At 45.6% G+C, this 26,434-nt stretch overlaps 1 protein-coding gene and 1 long non-coding RNA gene across 8 annotated transcripts in view; one reads left to right on the forward strand and one right to left on the reverse strand.

The window, feature by feature from the left end:
* LOC116845994 overlaps positions 1 to 26,434 on the forward strand; it is a 221,068-nt gene that overhangs the window by 158,850 nt on the left and 35,784 nt on the right. The gene's annotated exons all lie outside the window — the stretch shown is intronic.
* Positions 1 to 26,434, reverse strand: part of LOC116845993 (histone-lysine N-methyltransferase PRDM16-like) — a 77,807-nt gene that overhangs the window by 38,457 nt on the left and 12,916 nt on the right. Inside the window, exon 1 of one of the 2 annotated variants that reach the window (XM_032819299.1) lies at positions 15,083 to 15,232. The exons of the other annotated variant lie outside the window; for it this stretch is intronic. The gene's annotated coding sequence lies outside the window, so the exon portion shown is untranslated. Of the gene's footprint in view, positions 1 to 15,082; positions 15,233 to 26,434 lie in introns of those variants that run through there. 2 annotated transcript variants of the gene reach the window in all.

Here is a 26,434-nt window from a genome sequence, read left to right on the forward strand (position 1 = left end):
AACGTTCGTCTTAACCGCCAACGTCGAGATTTTCATGAAAATCTTTAGGATCGGAAAACCGACGAAGAGAGCTGCTTCGATCACTCTCACATGCGCCTAATTTTTTTCTAATTTTTCGCTGGAATTCGATCTTTTGCACAAAAAAGAAAATATCTCGCGCGACAATAAAATCGACCATACCGCGTTTCTTACCTTTCGCTCCTTCTCAACGTTGTCTTTGAAAAGAGAAGTAAAAGGGGATAATCGGAAGTTATTTGTTCGCATTTTTCCTGTCGGTTCATTTCGGAGGCGATGATTTAAATCTCACGCGCGAACGCCGTAAAATCAGGACGACCGCGGTGGAAATATACGACAGGGCCAAAAGACGCTGAAACAAATCTTCATTTCTGGTAGCCGGCAAAAGCGCGCGTGGGTAGTAACGACGATATGACTGTGTTTCGCAGCCAAGAAGACATGTGTCGCGTGCAGTTATATCATTCTTTATGGCCGCGGCAACGCCGGGTACCCTTCGTTCATTCAGCACCGACTTCGTCCTTCGCGCAATATTTGAAGGGGCTTGATTTACACCGGCATAAAAATGTCTCCATCTCGGATGTTGATATCACCTATTGCGCGCACCTTCGCGCCGTCGAGCAAGCTCGCCAAGAAATCGTGTCCTTTGACAAACCGAAAACACTAACCGATTTCTTACGGCCAATCTTCAGTACTATCGCGCTCTCTACGAGCTTTCTTAATTGGTGAAATAGAAAGAAGAGGATAATAACGATGCCAAAAAAAATCGAGTAATTATCATACGGTAACGCGAAAACTTGTGAGTTCGACAATTGTGGGATAAATAAAATTTGCAAGATGCAAATTCGAATGTTTCAGTTGTATACAGCGGGATTAAATAATAAAATAAATATAATAAAATACTAAAATTCGTCAAATATACTGCACGCGTTTACTATGCGATGCATTATTTCCATATTATATGTACATTATACACAAGCCTCGCAAATATTTATAATTAAAAGATTTATACAAATATTATTACTCTAGCGTTAGCGGAATAATTAGTTATTTATTACTATCCGTTTAATATAATTAATGCCTCGTATAATATCGCAATTATTACGTGAAGAAGAGCATCGGCGACCGCAACCGTGCCAGGGTTTTTCCGTGCTTCGACACGCGAATCGTTTCCGAGAAAATATTCCTCATTGCTTCTTTCATTATCAGTTGTCCTTTGTATCGTCGTGGTTACGCGCGGAGCATATTCGTGCGGAAATTCCCCGTGAATTGACCCCGATCGATTCTCACGCGTGTGACTCCGCCAACGAAGCTGGCCGTCGACGACGACGACGACGACGACGACGACGAGGACGAAGGGGGCAATAAATAACAGGAATATCAAAGGGTTATCAGATCTAAGCAGACCTCCTACGTCTGGCGCAACTTCTGACACGTGGAGTGACGATGCTGTAATGTCGGCGGCAAAGTGTGCGGGGTGAGTTTGTGGGAGTAAAGGGGGAGGGATGAGGAGGTAGGTAGGCGCGAAGCTATTAAACTGACAGAAACACTTGCCACCCCCTCGTCGCTACCCCGGTCTACTGCCCCCTCCTGCCTCGCCCGCCACTCACGACCCCCGACCATACCATCCCTTACTCTCGGGAAGCCCTTCGTCCTTTACTGCAACACCAGAGTTATTAATATTTTTCGCAGCCCCCGAAAAATTGTCTCTCCCGTGCTGTGCGCGGCCGTGCCTGTGGAAGCAATTTTGCGGGCGTGTCGTCGACTGCTACTGTCAAAGGTACAGAAGCGACAGATAGAGAGACGTTTGTCCCTTCAGCGACCTGCACTTGGATTGTGCGTTTTAACGAGAAATCGACGTCCGGGAATAAAATAAACACAATTCCGCTTCTTCGTTTTTACCTTCGACCGCATGCGAGATTAAAAATTACTGCGTCGTATATGTATTCTTATATATTCTTATATATTCAACACGCTTTCTTTAAAATTCCAAGTATTTTAATCTGTACAATAAACATTTTAATCTTTCTCTCTCTTTCTCTCCATCATACAACAAACGCTTTTGTGTTTGCTACGAATTTTCATTAAACATAATTATTTCTCGATGTCTCTCTCTCTCTCTGTCTTCTTTATTAAAAAATAAATTACTTAGATATGGGAGAGATGAAGCGGAGGAAATTTCCGGTGTTTATTAGAATCTGCTTGCACACCCGAGGTGCAATATCTCATTACGCAATCCATCCTGGGGCTCGATCAGAAATCTGTCGACACCCCGAGACTGCTTGGCGACGTCTCCGTCGACCGTTAACGGTCGCGCGAGGAGGATATAGCCGAGAGAGAAGAAAAGCAGAAAGAAAGGGAGCGGCTGGCTTATTGAGGAAACAGAAGAAGAGAAAGAAGTCAATCCTCGAGGCGACTAAACAATCGTCTCGCGCTCGAGTGGTCTTCTGTACAGTTCGCGTAGTCGATCTACCCCGAAGCGATTGGCGCGTCTCTCCACAAAGACACCGAATGGAGAGAATGAGAGAGAGAGAGAGAGAGAGAGAGAGAGAGAGAGAGAGCCGGTCAGACGTGCGCGATACCGCTGAAAAGGATCGAGATTCGAGAGTCGTGCGTGTCCGTGAATGCCATTTGCCGCGTTCGCGAACAAGGAGCGAGAGCGACGTACGTACACAGCCGTGAGCTCATGTCCCGAGTGGCCGAAATAGCGATTGGCGAATCTACGAGTCGACAAGCCGCGTCAACGGTCGACTCGGGAGTCTATAATTTGTGTTCAAGTCGAGGAGTCGTGGTCCCTCACTCTTTCTCTCTTGCTTGCTCGCTACGTTTTGCACGCACACGACGCACGCATCAGCCCTTCGAAGCGCTGCTGCCTTCTAATGTGCCATTGAGAGCCACGTTATGTGGCATAAGTAGTCGAGAAGAAGGAAGAATGGCAAGCGGAGACAAGGAGAGCGAGCGTTACCAGCACCGCCCTCCCGCCTGGAGGAACTTGAGACGTGATTGTTGTGCGCCGCGTGCACAGCGTGCACCAGGAGCATTGTCCCTCGTTAGAGGCCACCGGAAGTCACCGGAAAACGATGAACTAACGGAAGACCCTGGTGCCACAGGGTTCCTCCTGCGGGAGAGAACGCGCGCGGAACGCCCCTGCGTCTCGATAGACTTCGCAGCTTGGCGACGACGACTCCCCTAGGGAGAGAGAGAGTCTCTTCATCCGACCTAACGATTTTCTAGAGTTGATTCAAGGTCCGCTCCGAAGCGCGAGGTCTTCTTTCTTTTCATAGAGGATTTTTCCTTATCGGGATATATGTATGAAACATGTGAAAGAGTGAAGTTTTTAAGTGACGATTGATATCACCGCGCTCTCAATGATCCACGATTGATCGCTGAATGATCCACGTTGTGTACGACGAACGGAATAGGCGAAAGGCTTGCGTCGTGGAAATTGGGTTACGCGGCCAAGATCGGCAGAAGGAAAGATCCAGATGTGGGCGATAGAATTGCGGCACGCGAGCAACCGGAAGTTGGTGAAGTAGGGAAAATCCGGTATACGTTGAGCCCTCTTTCTCCCGTGCAACGCCCTCGTTTCATCGCTGCTGTTAGCTCCGCGCAGCGTGTCTTATGTGCCTCCGAGTCACTCAACCCCCCGAGTCATTCGCTCGCTCCTCCGCCTCTGTTCTCCAGTTTCAATTTTCCCGTGCGATTCGCGCGCGATGCGATCGCCATGACCGAGCGCGATCTTCCTGTCTCGCGCAAATAAAAGTCAAAATTACACGTAATACGCCGGGCGGTTGCGAAATACACGGGACTCTGTCCCGTAGGGAAAGTCAAATCTACCTCTGCGCCAACTTTGGATGAAAAATTCGCTTCATTAAGTCTCTCAACGGTCTCGTGTCCGTGGTAGCTCGACACAATGGTTTTACCATGTTAATACTAGGCGCGTTTCTCCTCGCACCGGAAACCATAATATGCAAATCGCATTTTTTAAATTATTACGCGCACACTCGATCGTGTAGTTAGAAAAGGGGCCGGAAATTAATCGTTACGTCAGAGACAGTCCGCGCCCTGTTCACTCTCGTGGTCTTCTTTTTCTGTTTCTTCCAAGTCTCTTGACGCGACAGAACGATCATCGCGCCCGTTCAATACTTAACGTTACAGTAGAAACACCCGCGATTAATGCTGCAAATTACACAGGGCGCTTGGCACACATCTTTCCGCGGCGAACGAAAATTCGCTTATGAATTAATCCCGTGTGGCACGCGATTCGTCAGTTCGCAACTGCGCCGCGATTAATTCAGGCGGGTTTGTGCATCGAGTTTACACCGCACAAGCGGGGTGGCGGTGCACGTAGCGTGTGTCCAGGTAAGCGTCCACCGAAATGGGCGAGCTCGGACCAGAGAGAGAGAGAGAGAGAAGGAACGGGAGAGGGGAAGAGAGGGAGTAACACGACGAAGAGAAAGGGACGAAGGGGAGAGAGAAGGGAGTAACACGAGAAGGAAAAATCGACCGGTAATCAACAGCGATATACTCGCGTAATATCGGGTGCAACAAAGTGCGAGCTTATTGGAAAGCGCGCAGCTCGCGCGCCGCGGCTGGAAGGCAGGACAGCGTGCAAATATTGATGCATTAACAATGCAGGCTAATTATGTTTTGGTTCGAGCGTGGCCTACCCGCGCGCACCGCGCTGCGTTGTCGGTGGAGGTGGTGTTGGTGGTGGTGGTGTTGGTGGTGGTGTGGTGGTGGTAGTGGCGGTGGGCCTGTGAGATGGTAGTTGTACTGACGATGGTAATGCTGCCGGTATACACCGCGCGGTGACGACGACGCTGAAGTAGCGGTGTGTGCGGAGTTTGCTGTGCCCACCGGCCAGAGGCCATTGCGCCATTGTGATCCGGGCTTCAGCACACAGCCCCCGGCCAGTTCACACAGGCGCAACTCGCCGTTAAATTAATTTTATCTCGTGTCCGTCATTAATTTTGAATCTCCCGGCAGCCCCCGTGTCGGTCCACCGCCGGCCACGCTTTGCTGGCCACTCGTCCGTCCGTCCGCTCGTCGTTCTTACGTCTCGTCCGCGCAGATTAAAAAGACGACGGGCGCGAAATCGCGCAACCTCCTACGGCGGAGGAAAAGTTGGAAACGTTTTTAATCAAGCCACCGGTATAAGGCGGCTCATAGTAATTAAGGCCGCGCCGCGCCTGGAAGATTTTTTCCACCGAGGCGAGACTTCGTTACCCTTCAATTACCGGAACGTTACTTCGTTGCTTCGTCAGTTTTTATTTTCCTTTTTCCCTCTCTCTCTTTTTTTCTTTGAGCGGGAGTATCGGCATCGGGCAAAATGTATCCCCCGTCTAACTGTTCCGCAGTCGTGCCGAGTGAATAACTCATGTCGACGATCAATACTCACCGCTCTCTCGCGTATGTCGTGTGGATAAGAAATGAAATAAATTCCGAATAGAAATAGCTCGATCAATTACACGCGGGCAAATAGAAGTTGAGCGTGATTTGACCGGACCTCGGCGATGCCGGACTGCCCGAGTAAATCGCGCGAGGAGATAACCCTTTTGAGAGGCACGTGCTACATTGTGAGAATACGGAAGAGGGGGATGGATTGTCCGCGCGAGACAGCTGGGAATGTCTGGAGGAACGATTAGATTCTAATTACGCGCCGCTCTGTCTTTCCTTCAGGCTATTTAAACGAGGCGCACGCTTCGGACGAATTCTCGACGAGCGACGTTTTCTCGCGCGCAGAGGAACAGATCGAAGGGTGAGACCCCTGCGGATATCGGTCCTTAGCGGGGGCAAGCCGTGCAAGGGTAGAACTCGTCCGTGGAAGGCAGGGGAACAGATGTTTTTGAGCGTGAGCCAACGTCGTAATCTATGTTCCGCAACATCGTAATTAAAGAAAAATGGAAGTTCGTGCGCGCTCCTCTTTTTCCTCGTTTTCATGCTTTCACCCTACTTTCGCCGATTTCATCGGCCACTTGATACAATGTGGCCGATAAATGAATGACGTTTTTAATTAAATGCGACAACAACACATCGTACTAATTAAAAAGCCGAAAATGAGTCAGGAACAAATTCCTCGAAGAACGGATTCCTTGTCGAATGACGTGTGAAATTGTTGAGAAAAAAATTTTGGCTCTTAACAATTGGAATTATTGGCACGGTTATAGACAAGAATTAATTATTTTGGAAAATCCTGTCGATATTTATGTCGTGTAAGTAGCCACTTCGTTTTATTTAAACAATTGCCAGTCAATCGCGAATGCGTCCGAAAGTACCACTAGAAAACATACAGGAATATCCCTCACTTTTAAAAAAGCTAAATAAAGTTTTGAAAAAAAAAGTTTTTTTTTTATATACTTCGTAGTTTGAGAGATGTTTATTCGCAATCAATTGTGCCGAATTTTCTTCTAGAGATTGCTTCAACCCTTAAACTTGCATGAAAGTACGTGTAAAAAATATGTGTTCCTTACTTTCAGCTGTTCCATCACATATTCAAAGCTCATAAAACTCGCTGAAGGATATTTCCACATGCTTTCTTGTTAATTGAGAGTTTAAAGCGAGGAGAAAATCGTCCGTTTCTGCTCAGCCGCGCCGTGAAAAGTCTCTCTCTTTCTTTCTCCTCTCCCCCTCTGTGTCTTATTTCCTGTATTCGAGAGAATACATCACCAGCCTCGAGTAATCCAATCCCGCGGGCCCCGGATATCGGCCGGAGTTAATCCTCGCGCGTATATGCGCGGAGGTCCTTGGTCGAATAAATCGTCGCGAAAAGAATCGAATCTACGCGGCGGAATCTCACGCCCGACTCGTAAACAAGGGGCCGACAATAGCATGCGCGCGCGGGCTGACCGTCCCTCCGGAATTTCGTTCCGGCACTTACCACGCATCCCCGGGCTCGCGATGCTCGTTGCCGCGAGATAAAGCGAATTCAAAAGTTTAAGTCCACGACTTGGTGTGCGCGGCTTCCCTGCGCCTTGCGCGGGGAAACGACGAACGAGGAAACGACGGCGAGTTAAGGCGGAAGGGCGGCTCTGGCCACTTTCTCGACCGGGTAGATACGATCTTGACCGTTTACACCCCCGTCTCGCTACACGGCGCCACGAAATGGAAATACGAGAAACGACGCGTGAGGGCTGTCGTTTCGCGGACAATCATGGAGCGCGCCCACCCCCATTCGCCCCCGGCGAATGCAGGACGATCGTTCGTTTAAGAAACGTGCGATCGATATCGATGCCGACCTTTCGACGCCTTCGCGCGATCATTATTTATCTGCGGACTGAAGCTCGATAAATTTCATTTACGAACCGATTATTCGCCGAAACCGAGATACGCATTCGACGTCTGTGATCTTACGAGCAGCGAGATCCACACAAGTATACAAGAAATTGCGATTTGCGTAAAATAAAATTGCACAACGTTGTCAGCGCACTTGTTGTTACCGTCGCGGATAAAACACAATCGTGGAAGAGATGTCTGGCCAACAAGAAGCATTCATTTCCTGATTTTCTCACATATCATCGGTGTGACTGTGGGATGAGAAAAGAAAGGAAGAAGAGAGGAAGAAAGAGCGGTTCGTTGGGAGACTCGCGTTGAGCATCACTAGTGAGATCATCGCTCACTAACAAATAGATTCGCAATCGTAGAGATAAGCAGCCAGATATCTCCGGCAGACGTCGTTCCATCACATGCGAATAGACTACCGCCGACTCCGTTCACAATGCTCGGAAGAATAGCCCCGTGATTCTATTCAGAAAGGGAAGAGAGAGAAAGAAAGAGAGAGAGAGAACGTCCGACTAGCGTATCGAAAAAAGGGGGTCGCGAGCGGCTAGGGGGAGGTCGGGAATCAGGGGGATGACGGTACGACAGCCATCTGGGAATCGAATATCTCCGATCTAACGGCACCTTTCCGTCGAAATATCCGCAATTGTGGAAGAGTAATCGATGGACAGTGTGTGCTCCGCGAAGGATGTTGGGGGAAACCGACTCGTCACCCTTTAAGACCTTCGAGGGCGCGGTTGAAAAAGGCCGCCGGAGGTAGCAAGACGCCTTTCATCCCCGGGACATTGCACTCGTCCGGTGAGCTACGGTTGCATCCTATGATTTTCGGCGGCGGAACGAGTAAGAAGGGGAAGCGGGGAGATTGAAAGGCGTGAAGTTGGTATGCCGAGGGGTCGCAGGAACCCTGCGGTGACATCGACGGAACTGTAATTGAAATTTCATAAAGATCGTCCCGCGCCAGCTAGGATACGTTGTGAAACAACATTTAATCGCGCGTCTTGAAGAACGAACGCTGCGGCGTCGAATTATTCGTCGTCCTTTTGTCGTAAAGGGTGGCAGAAGTATAAGATGGGGAACCTATTTTCTCTTAGCTTCTTCGTCGAAATTCTCCACGAAATCAATTTTCAGAGAATTTATCGGATCTGTTTGATTAATCGATAAAATGTTTTACGATATTCTACATTGAAAAAAATACTTGAAAATTTATTTTGCGAAATATTAAAGTTTATTTTTGTGAAATAAACTTTAAGTCCCGCAAATACATTTTTAAGTATCTTTTTCTCAGTGTGCAGCCACTTATTAATGAGCATATACAAACCTCTTTAGGAGAAAGAAATATTTCAAAATATTATAATTGTGTAAATCAGAAGATCAAATGCTAATTCTGAATGTCTTGTTATCTTGCAAAAATCGTTACCTAAGATTTATACGCGACGTGGTCTAACGAGTCGAAGACTGATCGAGCGACGATCGGCGGGACTACCTGCGGACAAGAGCGGAATCACGCGGCATTCCGAAAAAAAGAAGTAAGCAGACGACGCAGGTCGAGCGGGGTCGAGAAGCCGATCCACCCTTTTTCTCAATTTCGGCAACCGTGCAAAAAATGGAGGAAGCGCCATAAAACCCGGGTTGCTTCCAAAGGCTCCCGAAGTGCCTCCTTTTATTTTCTATACTCAAGGGTCCGCGCGCACGCGCGTCATTCCGTAGACATTGTTTGCGGTTAACCCATCGTGCTCTTCGAAAGTCTCGATTGCAGGTCTCGGGGAGAATCAGTCCTAGGCGTGAGAAATCGCGACACGACGCTCTCGAAGTCTCGCAGCCAATAAGCGCGAATCTATATTTCACTCTAGATTCTGTCTGCGAGGGGAGCGCAACTGACTCTTCCTTTCCCCTTTGTTCTAATCCGATTTTGATAATCGCGACATTCGACGTCCTATCCGAGAAGAAGGAGCAATAAAAAGCATAAATAACTGATGAGAATCAAAGTGTCGAGGGTAAAAAATTAGAGAATCGCGAGGGCGGTGGAAGATTCAATTTCGTTGTCGTCCTAAAACGAACGATCGTCAAATTCGAATCGCGCGACGCAAAAGTCGAGACACAGCAGAGCGCGCGAGAATTCGCGCGCCGTAACTCTCTTTCCCTCTCTTCCTCTCTCTCTCTCTCTCTTCGAAAACGTATATTCCGAATTAAAATACAAAATAAAAAAATGTATATACACATACAGGCGCGCCGAGCCGAGAAAGGAAACGCACGTTTCGTTTCGAAAACGAATTACAAATTACAACGGATACGTTTCCGACAACGTGTGTTCGCGCGTTACTTCAATCGCAGCTTTTCATTGTTTTTCGGAAATTTCGTTACCGCGTCACGCGATCGACGTCGATCTGGAAAAATATGAAATATCAAAGGATCTCGAAATATCCGTTAAAGCCTGCGGTGCGATTCGACGGTGTCCTATCGAAATTCAAGTTCGATCGCAAATTTGAATTCAGCCGGCGGCTGCTGACCGTTGAAACGGGAGCGCGTGCATCAGACATCAAACGCCCGGCTGGGCCCTTTGATCAAGCTCTGTCATTCTGACGACTCCTGTCGCGCGTTACGAGCGAGACTCGCGATCGCCGCGCTAAATGGCAGCGGCGCTAAAAAACTGATTATCGTGCCCATCGACAATGGCACGGGCGACATCGCGCGGCGGTCCGACATCCGTCCGCCAGTTCCGGACACGGGTTCTTCGAAAAAAACATTTTCGTTCTTTGCAAAATCAATCCCGATATAACAGACGTACAGCGTCGCGTCGCGCCGCGCGAGCAACGAACGTGCGTTGAATGCGCGAGGAACGTACTTATTTTCGTTGTTTTCGCCCAAACGCAACTGACACGTTTTACTCCGCGCTCTTCGTTTTGTAATGCTCGAAATGAATTTACAGCTACGACAAGAGCGGCCGCTAAACATTTGAGGGGAAATGCGCGAAAATTCGCCTCGTGGTTGTTTTCTCGCGCGTAAACATTCGGACTGTGACGAGCGTTTTGAAGGGCTGCTCGCCCGGGTTCGCTGAAGATAATAAAGCATGCGAAATATTAATATTTTGCTGCCGGGACAAATTTGTCTCTGAATAAGCGGCGAAACCTCTCTTAACCGAAAAGCTGTCTGGATTAATGGATGATTAAACTAAAGCTGTTTCCTTCGATATCTGTAATATTCTGTATTCTGTAACTGATAGATAGTTTACCTGCGAGAACGAATAAAGCAGATAACGTCGATGACGCGATAGTCACTTTACTTCGAGAGATGAAATCACCCAGTCTGCGCACTGTGACATTAGGCTATGTCATCGCCACATATTTGATCGAGGAGACTTCCGATTAAAGGACCGAAGATGGCAATGACGTCTCGACGTGGAGGATTAATCGTTTCCAGCCATGACCGTGGCGATATATATATATATATATATATATATATATGATATATATGAAATATACTCCATGTGGACGTGTACCTGGATATAACGATGCCAATGTCCGATACCCACCGCTCGGCAAAATGGCTTACATAGCGAAGCACTCAGAGAGGGTTTCCCGGTTTTGCACGCCGTCGACATAAGACAACACGATATAAAGAAGCCTGGATGGCAGCTCCTTGTCGCGGTGTATCGCCGTTACAGCAATCTACGACCATACACGGCCGGCCGGGATCGTAATGGATGTTTTGCGCTAACGCACTCGCGACATCACGTGACTGAAAATAAAAAACGCTGATGCAAAAAAAAAACAATATATCTGGCAGTCACGTCAGAATAATGTCGTAGTCTTATTGTTATTAAATTTATAATCAGAATCGTTCAACTTGGCTAGCCGCCTCTTCGTGCCTCGACCACAAAGTAATTTATCGAGCCTGTGGGCAATCAATACGTAGGTGAAGTTAGAAGATGACATTTATATTTGTGCATTTAATAATGTAAGAAGAAGCAAGCAGGAGAAACCCGACAGTGAACATTGACAGACATTGTCTCGGGCAAAATCGGTACGGTGGTCTTGGAGCGTGCATCGTGAGAGTCCAAGTACTCGGCGCGCGAATTCGAAAATCGAGCTACGTCGTGCTAAAATATCCCTCGACTCTCGTCCTAATGGGGCTCCGTCTCTGAGGGCACTTGAGGGCGTGTAATTGCTAGAATCCACGACCCTGCTACTACACCGCATTTACGCGTTATGCGGGGTGCGTGTTAGGCACAAATCGACCACCTACTGGGTGTCCCGTATATTTCGAACCGCAGCTTACCGCGAACCTCATCAAGCCGTGCCTCTGATCGTAAATTACTTCGGATCGCGAAATTGGCGGCTGGTCGATTCGTCAAAGAAGTTCGCGCGATTTCGTTACGTCAATGCGGATTTGAGTCAAAATTTCAATTGTCGATTTTCATCACAACGCTATTAACATCTGCTCTCTCTCTCTCCCTCTCTCTCTTTCTCTCTGTCTCACACACACATACACACACACACACACACACACACACACACACACACACACTCAAAAACACAAGTAAGAATAAATAGAAATAAAATGTCTTACTGTTATGCCATCGTATTCCGCGTAAATACGATCGATGAAAAATCGTGCGATCGATCAACAACAATTCAACCCGTTGGAAAAGCTTACCGATCAGAAACAAACGCGTCCTCGACAGACTCGCGGAAAGCAACAAAGGATCAAAGATCGAGAGCCTAAACGGTGTTATCGACGACCCTTTGGAACGGGCGAGAGTGGGAGGTGGCACTCGTCGCGAAGGGAGGATCGTGGCGGGGGCTAAACGACAAGCCACTAGAAAACAATCCCTCGGTCGCATTTGCGGATGCTCTTTTCTTTCATTCCCGCAGCTCTCTCGTTTCTCTTTCTCACGCACACACACGCGCGCGCGTCCACCTCTTTCGGTCCGACAGATGGTACGGCCGCGTTTTTGTTTCAAGGCTCGCGCCAACAATCGTCGCATTACCGAGACAAAACGGCTCGACGATCGGTTCTTTGAAAAAGAGAGAGAGAGGGGAAGAGAAGAACGGTGGTTGGAAGCAGAGGTCGTTCGCGGTGTAGGGATACGGGGGGATCCGTCGCGGTCCAGGAAATCCCCGATCGGCCACATCATTTCGTGTTGGCAGCACGTACCACATGTCCAAACAGAGAGAGAGAAAAAGAATCGAGCAGAGAGACAATGATACTATTGGCGTAGCACGCGACCCACGAGTAATGATCACAATCGTATAGACGTATCGCGCATAGGTACGACTGCGATCTTTGTTGAAAGTGCACGGCCGAGTGCGTACTCGAGGGGCGGGTGTAATCGTCGCGAATTGTTGCGATACGGGAGCATCTGCTGAGTTGATGGCTCGTTAACGGTACTATCGCTTACAGCGCGTCTATCACACGCGCAAATTATAAGATTTTCTTTCGTGAAGAGATTTTGTTGGAAAGTCCCAAAGTCTTCGCCTGTTAGAAGGTTCAGACGGAAGAGCAACGTTAAGAATAGAGATATCGTGAAATGGTGATAATAATTTCCCTCATATAAACATCCACGTATGCGCGTTGAAATGGAGGCGAGCTTAACGCAACATTAAAGCCGACAGAAATTACATCATTATGCTAATTATATACGAGTTCTCACGCGCCCCCGCCCGCGGAGACAACAGACGTGTTTCGCTAATTAACACGTCGCGGCTCGGCTGCGCGTGTAAGCTGAAAAGTGCATTAACGATGCACGTGACGCACGAGACGGCGGAACGCCGCGGCGGTGACACAGCGGAGGGATTTCTACTTTGTCGCGCATCGAACACACGCGCGGCAGCCCTCCACCGACGGGGAATCCGAGTGGTTGTCGACGCGCGTGCGAATGTGTTATGTCACGAATGCGAGCACAGATCGGCACAGGTCACAGGCCCATGGAATCTCCCCTCTAATGGATTTCACTCATTTTTCTCCCCCCCGCCCGTTCTCTTTCTCAACGGCGCCGCGAGTGACGCCAACCCCTAAAGCCTGATGATCCTTAAAGGCAGACTTCGTCGTAAGAACTCGTTTATCGCGGCGAGACTACATAATAGGCCGCGCATCGCCGCGAATCGTCTCGTATGTTCGCGTCTATCTTGTCGGTGGGAAATTACGACTTATCATATCGAGCTGTCACTTATTTTCAGCAGCTTCCGGCCAGGCGATTGGAGCCGCGGATGATAGAGATCCATATTGTTATCGCATTACGATAACTCGATAACGAGTGTGTTCAAGTGTCTAAGTAAACTCGAGTTATAAGAATAATCAAGTTGTATAAATAATTTTTGTCAAAGTCAAAGCTCACAGTCAAGTGTTGCTTTAATCGAAACGTTAAAAACATTTAAATTTATGCGTATAAAAATGCAATTATATAAAAAAAAATATAATTATAAATATACGAAATATTGTTGCGTATTTATCATGAAATTAATTTTTGTATATATTTAATTGATAAAGGTGTCCGATATATTAATCACGGACCTCTCACGCAGATGAATACAACGCGACTCAAGTAGCGTGGTTATTTTCCACGTGGTTAAATATAGTTTCAAGGACTCTCCATTGGGCTGTGCGCATTTAATTCGCCGAGAATTTCGCGGCTCGTCTTTAATTACGCAGAAATGCCCCTCTCGGTTAATAGATCCAATCTCCCACTTCCTGATTCGGACCTCTCTCTTCTAATCTTATCAATCGTGACAGACGTGTGATCCTATCAGCGGGATCGAGAACTGTCTTGTCGCGAGACGAATGGAGTCATTAGATCCGCTAGATAACGTAAGTGACTGTCGCCAAATCCGCGAACACGAATTTTGTTTGAAGCATCTCGTTTTCCTCTCTAACATTTCGTTTTCGCAATTTCGGCGCGCAAAGAGCGCATGTTTATCCTGCGCAAAGAGCGAATGTAGGGTGGCGCGCGACTTTTATGTAAAAGGAACCACACAACTCGTCGTCGAGATTGTTGAATATTGTTCTCGCTATCGGGACACTCGCGCGGACGTCTTTTCTTTTTCCTCGTCGAGAAACGCCGAACGGAAGCGTTGAAATTGCGTTACGTCGCTCGAGATTGCGTGCCGGGAGTTGTTCTTCCTGGCAAGGACGACTCGCGCCGTCGACAGTGGAAGAAAAAAAAAGAAAAGGAAGAGAGTGAAGAAGTTCGAGGGCGGCAGACGCAAAGAGAAAGCGCGAGAGAGGGTGGGAGTCGATAAGGCAAATGGGCACTTCGTAAAGTTCGCCGAACAAGAAACGACACGAATTACGGCCCATGCTCCCCGCCGTTTTCGCTCTCTTCGCCATTACTCTGCGGCCTGCCTGCGCAGAAATCACAAGAGGAAGTACCGATGCGACTTCTTCGTTATCGAGCTCGCGAATTGTCGCGCGAAACCTGATAATATCTTACACAACTCTCCATGATTAATTCTCGAAATATTTCGCCCGAATATTTCGCTTTTTATGTAACTCAAGGTACGTGTTTATGAGACCGAATTAAATACACTCTGACGGAAGTGTAAGGAAATAAATGCCGCGACGGCAATCGTTGTTCACTCTTCCGAAGCTTGAAAAAAAAACTATAAACATGTATAAACATTATTAAAAACGTTAACTAATAACATTAAATAATAAGTTACACACACACACACACACACACACACATATATATATATATATATATATATATACAGTCTCAAAACATGGTCTCATAAACTCGCACTTGCGTCGCGTGGAATTTCATTTTTTCAGTCGAGAAAATTCACGGGTTACTCACAATTATTTTTTATACTGATCTCGATCTTCACAGATCACTGAAAATCACCGGAGAACTGCGTTGTATGTTTACACGAATAACGTTCACTGCGTTTTTTTCACACGAAATTCACAGTCACGAATATAACCCAGAAAAATGTGATGACAGTATGACGCCTGAATGTTTACTGAATCGGCCGAAACTGTTTCCGATGGTAATCAAATCTACCGACAACACTTTTGCGATATCTGTCACTATCTATTTGACTACTCTTCACCATTATCATCACTGGTTGATTCATGATCCTCCGAAAAATTTCTGTGTGTATGTGAGAGCAATAAAGGCCGCCTGATAACGTTGCAAGTACTGCTGACACGTGCATCGTAAAATGTGCGCTGTAAAAATTAATTCGCGAACGTCACAGTTTCACATTACGAATCACGGCATCGTTATTAACAAGACGCTAAATTATACTTTGTTTGTTTGTCTAATATGTGTAGGGCGGTAATATATATTTCAGACTTGAGTTTTATTATAACGCGATGGCCGTTATAAAATCTCTTCTTGGGAAGAATCTGGGTTCTAAAGATAAATCGTGTATCGCGGCAGCGTGACTGCTAACCGCAACTCGCCATGACAGAGAGGAACGCACGGTAATGGCAGCTAATGAGCGAGATATGATAGCGAAGCTAATGACAGCACGGCGCGTGCATTGCGCGCCTTTCGTTTCGTCTCACGCGCCACGTGGCCTGATTTAAAAATATTGTTTTCTCGGCTTAATCGACAATTATCTGCTAATGGGACGAGTCGGTTTTATATGTCATTCGATAAGTCGGATCTGCATCAGGTGGCCGCAACAAAAGCAGAGATTACGTCAAGCAATACCCGCCGATCAATGTCCAATACTCAAGTACTGGATTCACAGATATATCTCGTGCATATAAAACAATGAAGGGGCGGACCTTGCATCTCGACTTGTCAGCCTGCGATTGTTTGCATCGCCACTGATATCGAGCGAATTACTTCGAAATAAACAACGTCTCGTAAAATTCCCTAAGTTTTTATGACAATTGACACACCAATTATTAATATTCCACTTGCAATTATCAAAGAACGCGCGCGCGTTTAAAGTATTTAGAATTTTTTCACATGTAAATTTGCACATTATATTCGCTTCATTATTTTATATCGTTGCAATTTCGTCGCGTAAAAATATCTTCGAGAATAAAACCTCTCGTCATCGACATTACAAGTGATCCTCTCTTCTCTTTCCTGTACCTCGAAGATAGACTCGCTGGAAGGCTTCGTGTATCACACAGAAGCGCCTTTAATCTCCGGACCACCTGTATAGCGTGAGATCGTCCCTATCATGATGCGCCTAAACGTGAGGCTTCGGCAGCCTAAACAAACCACGAGATAAAAAGCAAGCCGCTCCGAGAAACCTTTGGAGCACATACTCGTGGCCCTTGTTTATACTGGGGAAGATAAAGAGGAAGAGAGTCTAGCCGTGATGACATCCGGGCTGTCGCGACCATCGCCGCGATTATTTAACTAATGACATGCATTGTCCGGCGATATCGCGAGGGGCTTCCCTGTAAGAAAGATTTGTCACTGATCTGTCAGTCAGTTGATCGGTGGAGGGGCAGCAAAGGCGCGAGAACGGTATTTTTCCACGAAAGATTTGACGGGGAGCAAAAGTAGCGATAATGAGTGCCGCGCCGCGATTGAGAATCGTGATAATGCGGTTGCAAGGGTGCACGTGCTTAATAAATGTCCGCAATCCGTTTGTATCCGACGTCGGATCGATAGCACAGGTGTACATGGACAAAATTTGTTTTGGTCGAAGCAAAGTTCGATGCACGTTTGACCGGGACGTGCGCGAGTAAGTGAATTGCGAACGCGACGCCAGATAGGATCGATGCGCGAGCGTCGACTTAAAAATATCTTGAGCAACATTCTTATCCGGAGAGTATGCCGACATTCGACAGCGACGATGGATTTCTAAGAATGCAGTTTAATCATCGCGGAGCGATTATTGTTGGCGAGCAATTGCGGTCATGTCTTGTTCCCAAGTAGGAATTTACTACTGGCATCAAAGTGGCCCAGTACCGATTTATGGTAAACGTTACTGGCATAGTACCAGATGCCAGTACGGGTTTAGTATTGATGTGATACTGGGATGATAGAAAAGGGCCAGTATCGGAAAGCAGTACTGTTACAGTACTAAAAATCAGTACTGTACCAGTATAAAACAAGTATTGATAGCATTGGGAAAGTATCTATTCCCAGTATTGAGCCAATATCGGTTCTTAGTAATTTTTATTATTTGTACAATTGTTAATATCACAACTATATAGTACGGAAAGAAAGATCAGACCATGGCCGGGCTACTCTCGTTTGTACCTATACATGTCTATTTTTAATAGTCATATGAGGAAAAAATCTTCAGAGCGACGGCTGGAATCAAACTCGAGTCTTCCGCTTGTCAGACAAGCGTTCTTATCACTAAGCTATCTAGATTTCGCATTAGGGACCTCTTCCGTTTTCTCATAAAGGACATTGATATCGTTTTTCGGTACCGACACAATACTGGCCCAATATCCTCTGTTGGCAGTTTGTATACGATTCTTATTTGGGTATTCAGTACTGATTCTACGAACAGAGCTAGTACCAATAATACAGTTTTTTTAATACTTGGTCAGTATCGAAAACGACAAACACTTTTCGGTAACGTCCCAGTATACATACGGTACGATTATCCAGTATCTAAATTAAGTATAGAGTCAGTACCAATAATGCAGCTTTTTTATATTAGGCCCAGTATTGAGCCAGTACCAAAACCGGACATCCGTTTTTCGGTCTCGACCCAGTATCGGACCATTTTTTCGTACTGGCGAATCGTACATATACGATTCCTACTTGAGTTAATGTAGTTTAGTATCTTTTTTCATGCGCGTACGAGGCTATAAATAAATACACGTCCTATAATCTCATTTTCGCCAAATAAATCACGACTGATATCGATAAAGCATAATAACCTCAATGAGATCATAAATAGAATTAAACAGTTGCTTAAAATTAAAATAAAATTAAAAAAAAATAAAATTTCCGACCGGTTTTTGAAAACGGATTAAAGTGGGTTTTTTTAAAAACGGATCTCTGGCAAGAAATATCGATGCTCTCTGATAGAGAAAGAAAGAGAAAAATAGAAAGATACAGACTTCCTTCTTCCTGCAGAATAGGAGAAATTTAGGCGCCAGTGGAGGGATAAACGACAAGGGCGACTGTTCATTTATCTCGTTATTCATCGTAATCTTACATCATTATCTGTCACGTTTCGTTATCGAAGATTGGCGATAACGTACACGCGCGTCGTCTTGCATACATGTCACTTTTGTATACATGATTGATATCGGCATTCATAATAACTACGAATATGACAAATTGTCTTTCTTGCATCGAGTTCGAAATTATTCGTTCTTCCTTCATCGATATTTCCGTTGAACAATTCAAGGAGCTTCTCGAATATCTCCAATATCTAATTATATTCGTCAATTAGAGGCGAAGTTACAGTCGCGCCTCGAAGGAATTACAGAAAACACACGCGGCGAAATGCGGCAAGTGACCCCGAAGTGGTGGCTGTTTCACGCCAAGTAGGCGTGAAATGAAGCCTCGAATTCGAGAGGCGAGCTCGCCTCTTCGGCGACACAGTAGTAGCCCGGGAACCAATGAATGTTCGAGCGCTTTATGGAGCAACCTGAGAAGGTAGAGACCAGCCGTAGTCCACGAGAACGCGTCCATCAAAGGGTTCCAAATAATTACTGCCTGAAACATTCTCGACGGGGAGATGCACCCCGGCGAAGGGCACCGGCAGCTTGGCGGTTCTGATAAGTCAGTGAAATATTTTGTAAAGGGAGAGAAGCTCTCTTTTCCCCAGTTCGCTCATATATCATGTCCCTAAGTCAATAAAGTCGTCATATAAAATGCTCGTTTGTAGAAGCGCTCGGTGACGACTGGCGCGATTGAATTTTTTTCGGAGGAAAAGAGAGAAATAAACGAGTAGAGCACAGATTGCGTTATAAAAAATACGCTTCGAGGACGATCTCTTAACACCGTTCAATCGTTGTTCAATCGTTTTTTTCTGTTTTGCACATGAATCTACTTTATTTTCGTTGCATATATGCGTATTTTTCACGGACGTATCAAAGTGCGCGAATCGAGAATACTGATTTATGCGTCCAACTGACGCTTATAAATTCATCGTCATTCGCGAGCGAGGAATGCAAAATCTAGGCGGAACGCGGCACAGTCGAGTATCTCTGCTGTGAGCTGGGACGAGCCTCTTCGAGTTCCTCAAAGTGTTTGATCGATGGATCCTCAGGCCTCGGACCGGAAATTATGCGTCAGCCTATCGTCCGCGCCGGAAGTGACAGCACGGCGCCACACCGATCACGCCACTATCTGTCGTTCCGTTGATTGCATTCTTTTCCGTATACCGAAAAAAAAACTTTCGGCGTCTTTGTCCTTATCACTGTGGTGGGAGGAGCGCGGACAATTTCCGCGTCGTGAAAAGCGAAATGAAGAATTTGCGAGAACTGTAATCCGGCCGAAATTGACTTCTATTACGTCAATACCCTCAACATAAAAAATAGAGATCCAAATTATACCAGAATTGCGTGCAAATTAGGAGCTAAGAATGTAATACTTTTATCTTATTTATAAATCCTTTCTTCTTTCAATCTTTTCTTGTAAAAGTCTTCATCCGGTTTAGAAATTAAGAATTTTCAACTGTCTGACATATCGTTGAATTATACTACTTGAATTATTTGTTTAATGACCTTCTCACTTATATTCTCCTGATACAAGTCCGAAATTGGAGAATTTTTCTTTTACAGTTTCTCAACTTTCGCGTTTTAGTATCAAGAGAATATGATGAGTAAAGAGGGGTAACCCGAATTTCCAGTGGTAAATCATTTAATTAACACTTAATTCTGGTGTAGTTCGTATTTTAGTTTTTTGTGTTGGAGATGCCAGCTCAACAGAGGTCCGAAATTGCGTCAACAACGCCGCGATTTAATTAATTAGTTTCACATTCTATTCGCGGAATTACGTAAGTCATATACATTTCAGAGAAATGTAATTATTTACGTCAAATATGACTACATAGAAATAATTATAAAGTCCTTAGAGAGATTCTGTGGAGAACTCTCTTAGGGAAAATAAATTGTACATCAGAAATATAATTACAATTACTTGAAAGTAAATTATATCAGCTCCTCGAAACAAATGAGATCATAATATTTAACTGTAATTTATTTTTATCGACTCCACTTAAAGCGCAGATAAGATGAAATTTGGAATTTCAATGTCCCCCTTGAAAGAATGATGGAAGGGTTCGACAGAAAGAAAGCGTCGAGATAACGCGGAATCGAGTCGAGTCGACTGCTTGGAAATGCGTCGCGTGCCGTTACGACACGCGAGCTGCAGCTGCATTCATATTCTAATGACGACATTGTACGCGAGGTCAGATGTTGGTAACCATACGCTATTGTGTTCGATCTTCGGCGTTGTTAGTCGCGCGTAACATTAGAAGCAAGGATCCGCCTACGACTGAGCGTCTTTGGCGCGATCATTGAGGGAGCGAAAGAGTCCTTGCGTCTAAACGAAAGAAAGACGAGAGAACACGATACCAGGCAGTGTCTGCGAGCTAAAAGTAACGGTCATTTTTAGCGAACAAATCTATCGCACATCTGTACATGCGATGTTATCTGCTGTTATAGGCCATTTAATTATAGATGGGCGGGATGAAGCAAGATTTACTGATGAAATAATCGGGACATTCTTTCCGCGTGTTTACATGCAGAGGGTAGCCAAATTCACTCTTTCACGTAAAGGGAAACTTATCTACTTTCGAAGGGGGAAGTATACGCGAGAAAAGTCGAGAGCAAAATCCAAAGTTTAGATGGAAGCATTAGGAAGCAAGGAGACGAGGGCCTGATGGCTGGCCAGGAATGAACTTTGGGATTAGGACGAAATAACTGGAATTACAGGCAATCCGCGAGCTTCAATAAATCACGCTTGGAAGCACGAGCATCCTGTAACTGATGTCATTGTCTCGACACACGCAACTATAGCCGCTCGTGTCGGGCTAATAATGCTCGTCCGACGGCGGGGACGACGATTGGGAGAAAACGATCGGCGATTTTGGGAATCCTAATAGGGATTTTATTTGTGAGTGGAACAACACTGAAAAAGTATAAGAGAATTATCCCTCACGTAATGTCTTCAAGAAATGAGAATTATTTCTATTCGAATAATTAATTATAATTACAGCACCGCGCCCTGTAAAAATACGGTTTGTTGTGATTCGTAATTTTTTTATGAAAAGGATATTAAATATCTCAATTGTCTCAATAGTCTTTATTAATATAAAGCGCGTGAATAAGACAGGAAATGAATACCAAGTGGCATTGTGACTCTTTTCGTTCCTTCTTTCTCGGAGAATAACCGTATGCCTCAAAAGTATCGCGAGATGTATCATCAAATCTCCTCCACGTGCAGATTTGTCTACGATGTCACAGATTAGCTGTATTCGAAGTAACTCGCTATTATTAGAGAATCGCTTATTCCACGTTCGTCAACCTACTATCTCGCATCTCGAAGGCAGCCACCGCGCGCAACCGGAAGTTAGCTTTCTAATAAACAATGTGCACGAGCAACGACAAAGGAGAGCCATAGCGATCGTCGCAGCGATGATCGCGAATTACGATCGTGATCTGGACCCAAACCATTCTCGATGCGAACGGCTACTATCTGCGATCGCGCGAGAAGAGGAAGAAGAGGACAGAGGAATATATATAGTATAGAGGGACAGAGAAAAACGCCCAGAGCCGGGGGTAGATATGTATGTTCCGTTGCATCTGTCGTCACGCCCTTTCTGCGTGCACACACGCGTGCGCTCCAAGTTACACGCCGGCCGATCGAATGGAGACGTACACTACGGCTGCCGGAGTCGGGGATGTTTTTCAGTTTGGCAAGGGGGGCCTCTAAATGTTTTATTACTTAATCATAACGCTCGGAGCCGGGCGAGTGTAGGAAGAGCGCGGCTCTCGCTCGTGAGATGCGGAGGGGTGGCGAAAATAAGCCAGGAGGGGGTGGGACACGCGACGGAATCATTGTTCGGCGCCAATTATTCATACTTCCTCGATATAATATCCATGGTGAGAGCACGAGCGCTTGTGACATTTGCATCGAAAGGCAGTCCGCTCTTTTAAAAATTATATTCTCATTCGGCGACACTACCTTCGATCCTTTTTATAGGATATGGTACAAAGTATGGAGCGTCTTATGAAGGAAAGAAATGTGCTCACATAGAATTTTCCAAAGACAATTTAAACGAGTCTACGAGGACGAAGTATCTCGACTTTGAGAAATACTGATGATGGAATTAGCCCGATAAAGAAGAGGTAGTTGTGGCACAGGCACAAAACGCGCGACGGAGAGGCTTGGGGACTTCGGACGAGCGAGAAAAAGAAAGACAGGTCGAAAAATAGGCGAGAGGCTCGATGTGCATTGACGCGGGAACCGCTGTGACAAAAGGGCTGAGGCATCCCCGTTCATAGTCGACTGTGTCGCGTGAAATTGTACGAGTGTGTGCGCGCGTGCAACGAGCGTCGATGTGCGCGCGTGTAGGAAAGTACACTATATAACTACATTAGGGGTCGCAACCTACCCTATAGCACGCGCCAGCTGGCTCATTGTTAAATTACTGCACCGCCGATATCTGCTCGTCAATGGCGTCGGACTAACTGATCGCGAAAATATACCGAAGTAGAATACGTGTGTGGTCAGACTCTATTTGTAACCGAGCTTTTTGTGCGCTCTATAACTTTTGCACTTTTATATATGTCGGTAAAATAGAAAGCAGCAAATATGTGTTCAAGATAATTATTTAAAACAGTAAGACGTATCATCTTGAACAAAAAAATTGAAACAAAAAACCTATAAGGCTCTATAAACAATACATAAAAGTCTACATATGACTTATATCAAGACTGAAATAAAATCTCTGTTTACAGACGTTTACCCTCCTCTCCATCACGGTTTTAATTTCAAGATTCACTAATGCTTTCCAAAATGAAATTATTATCTCTATCGTGACACACGTTTCATATCATTCATGTATCACGATTATTAATATTTTCCAATTACGACGTGATACGGAATATAGAAATACTTGCAATCAATATGTATTCAGATCCTAGATAACTGTTATCTCACACGATAAAGATTTAGTTACACGCACAACTACGGATACTAAAGTGTCTCGTGAAAATATCTACGCCATTGGGAGGATCATCCTCTAATGTATTTACACGGGGTGGAGACAACAGCGGGACAGGGGTGTCAAACGGGTGAGATTTGTCACCCTGAACGCGGGACGATACGTGTTGTACACGGACTGCGTTTGTATCACCATTGTCATCCAAGCTCGAAGATTAAGCTAATTTCACACATGTCCGCCCGCTCTACGCCATTCGCGTATGCATTTGACAGTGTCGTGTGACATAATATGAAACTACGCTCGGCGCTATGAAAGATTGCTTTGCAGGACGATGTTCAAATAACGGTCATTATTATGCTTATTGTAAAACGACGCGGTGTCAAATTTTGCTCAACAGATTGGTCTTGCCGTCGTTATCAGTTTATAACGAATTGAAATACGAAATAATACTCGAGACGAAATTTGGATTCATTTTGGAAAGCATTAGTGAATCTTGAAATTAAAACCGTGTTGGAGAGGGGGGTAAATGTCTGTAAATAGAGATTTTATTTCAATCCTGATATAAGTCATATGTAGACTTTTATGTATTTTTTTATAGAGCCTTATAGGCGAACTCCGCAAATTACTGTCGAACTTGAAGGATCAATGGAGAATTTCGAGATATAAAATTATACAAGTTATCGTTCCCTTGATGCTACGAACGATTACTTCCTGCCGCTTTGAGGCGGTTTGAGACTTAAAGCAGGATTAATTATGAATTATATTATTTATGAATTATTTAATATTCGATCATCTCTAAATCTACCCGCATCTAAACTTTATTTTTAATTTCAACGAGAAATATATTATTTACGTTAACCCACACATATACAATACACGTCGCGCTGGTTTCGTCGTTTTTGTCGGAAGCTGCTAACGATACTCGGATAAAATCAGAAAAAAGCGACCAGACTGTCATACCCAGAAGATGTTAACATCTGTTCGAATGTAGCGGTCGATTAGTCAGGGCCCAACGAAGCTATCTTTCAAAACACGATCGTGCGGTCATGCAAGAATATCCCGCCCACATCCTCGGCGGTTTACAATTACGTGAGGCGTCTGGAAGAATCACACACATGTCCTACTTTCTTTGAAGTTTCTTGGTACGCGCAGTTGTTAGTTCAAACGGACATCTTAGGGTGACCAAATAGAGCAGATGTCATTTAAATTGGCGATGCGCAATTCAATGTTTCAGCATTTTGATGAGCAATATCCCATTTTCTTGACGCGCTACTTGTCGAAATGCTAGTAGAAATAATTTTCGACAAGAGCGGAATATTTCTCGAAATTTCCCGAGATCTTGCGCAGTTGCAGAATTTTCATTAAAGTCTAAATTTCCTGCGCGGCGGGGTTCTCTTGTGAATTTTGTCACACACTCTGGCGCGCGGGCACAGCCGAGCGGGAACGGGTTCCGAGGAATATTTCGTCGCGGAACAAGATTGCGAGGTGCAAGACATACGCGCAGGCGTGTAATTCGGCGCTGGTCCCTCGGCTCACGGTGTTCTCTTCATCCCCGTGCGACCTGTGACCCGCGCGAGTCTCCTCCGCAGTTCCATCCCGAGCCCGAACGAGACGTTAGCGTAGGAAGGCAAGAGAATGTCCGTAATGGCAGGAGGGATTCCCGAGACCATCGCTGCGGCGGTCGCGCGGCCAGTGTCATTTGACACAGTCCTAAACCCGATTCGTGCCACCAGCCGATCATTGCTCCTCTTCGTCTTCTATTTCTTCTCCTTTCTCCTCCCATCCCATCGGCCTTTCTCTTTCTCTCTATTTCCCTTTCTCTTCCTACTTCTCTTTCTTTCTTTCTCGCTTTTTCAAACCGCGAGTTTTTGTTTCGGGACCGTTCGTTCCCAAGCGGAGAACAAATGGCATGAAAGCAGCATGCGCGCACAAGTACACGTCGCAAGCGCACACGTGTATGTACACGCGCGTAGAGGAACGCATAAATATTCGAAGCCGCGCGTAGACGAGCGTACCGTACGCGTGCGTAAGTGCACCGCACACACACACATACGTATTCGCACAGCAAGACGACGATAATGAACTCATGTCGTCTATCTAATTCGGAAAAACTTGGAGCTCGACATTTTACAAAAATTCAGTTTTCGAAAATCGCGATTTATTTTCTCCAAAGATTAATCAAATCGCGGAAACGAGATATTATAATATTTTCTTTGTTAATGAATTCATAATTCGAGGAATCGTACGCTAATCAACGTGATTTAAAGTCTAAATGAGCCAAGACACATCCTGGTAATCCTTGATGCGGGAAAGCATTGCGAAAGAGCGAGCGCGCTCGCGCGAGCCTCCAACACCTACCTGCCTGTGCTTTCGTCCGTGAAACTGCTAGAGACCGGCGATCACGATTCCCAGAGCGGGATTCAATTCAGCGGAGTGGACCGCGCGAATCTCCATGAAGATAAGGAGGCCGCTATTGAGCGGAGAATAGGACAGAGACGGAGAGAGAAGAGCGCGCTTAGAAAGGATATTCGAGACCGCGTCCGGTGGAATCCGCTCGAAGATAATGAACCCCTCGTTGTACAAGTTACCCGATAAGCGGTGGGATACTTTTTTCTCCGGATATGAACGACGGACGTTTCTTTCTCTTCCAGGATCGCCAGCTCTCGGGCATGTGAACGAAATTACAGTAGGATAGCGAGCAAGCAAGAATCGGAGGAGACTTCGATCGAACGCAGACGGATCATGAAAGATTGTGCCATAGTTGCGGTTAATGTACTCGAAATGTATGAAATTAAAATTCGCGAGTAAAATCGTGAAAGATTAATATTCTATTTTCAACACGATCGTGATCGATCGGACCTTGAAGACGTGCTCCGCGTCGGGAAGCTGTGATCATATGGGAATCCATGAAGAGTCTGTACTCGTTTTATGATTCGAGACAATTGAACTGTATTTAGTGGCCAGCTGGCGATAAAAGTATATATTTATGGTGTATGTGAGACACTTCTAATCATTCGTTCATCCTCACTATACACGTTTACATGACAAACAGAATATTGTTTGAGTTTGTTCCTAAAATAAAATCGCGA

This window comes from Odontomachus brunneus, unplaced genomic scaffold (assembly GCF_010583005.1).
Source record: "Odontomachus brunneus isolate Ranch 3 - 2012 unplaced genomic scaffold, Obru_v1 Obru_scaffold_059, whole genome shotgun sequence".
Classification (NCBI taxonomy): domain Eukaryota; kingdom Metazoa; phylum Arthropoda; class Insecta; order Hymenoptera; family Formicidae; genus Odontomachus; species Odontomachus brunneus.